Source organism: Salvelinus sp. IW2-2015, linkage group LG34 (genome assembly GCF_002910315.2).
Source record: "Salvelinus sp. IW2-2015 linkage group LG34, ASM291031v2, whole genome shotgun sequence".
Lineage (NCBI taxonomy): Eukaryota > Metazoa > Chordata > Actinopteri > Salmoniformes > Salmonidae > Salvelinus > Salvelinus sp. IW2-2015.
This window is the reverse complement of record NC_036873.1, coordinates 7,669,005-7,669,733: the sequence shown is the minus strand read 5'-3', so window position 1 is coordinate 7,669,733 and position 729 is coordinate 7,669,005.

The following is a 729-nucleotide window of genomic DNA, read 5'->3' as shown; positions in this document are numbered from 1 at the left end:
CCTTGTAACACCTCTGTTATATAGCCTCCACATTTGACTCTTACCAGTACCACCCTGTATATAGCCTTTCCACAATTTGGAACTCTCTGTACCATCTCGGACCTCCTGGATATAGCCTCCACATGACTCTGTACCGTAAAACCCTGTATAATAGCCTCCACATTGACTCTGTACCGTAAACGCCTGTATATAGCTCTCCACATTTGATTTTCTGGGTTTAAAGTACACCTTATGCTATGACTCTTAGTACCCTCCTGTAATATAGCCTGCCACATTGAGCGTCAAGTACCAGAAGCCTCTCTGTATTAGCCTCCAACATTGACTGCTGTACCGGTACCCCCTGTTATGCTCAAAGATTGTGCCGGTCACCCCTACTAACTCCATGACTCTTGTACCGGTACCCCCTGTATATAGCCGCCAACATTGACTCTGTACCGGTACACCCTGTATATAGCCTCCACATTGACTCTGTAACCTTAGGTACCCCCTGTATATAGCCTCCACATTGATCTGTACCGGTACCCCTCGTATATAGCCTCCACATTGACTCTGTACCGTATACCCTGTATATAGCCTCCACATTGACTCTGTACCGTATACCCCTGTATTAGCCTCCACATTGACTCTGTACCGGTACCCCTGTATTTAGCCTCCACATTGACTCTGTACCGGTACCCCTGATATAGCCTCCACATTGACTCTGTACCGGTACCTGTATATAGCTCCACA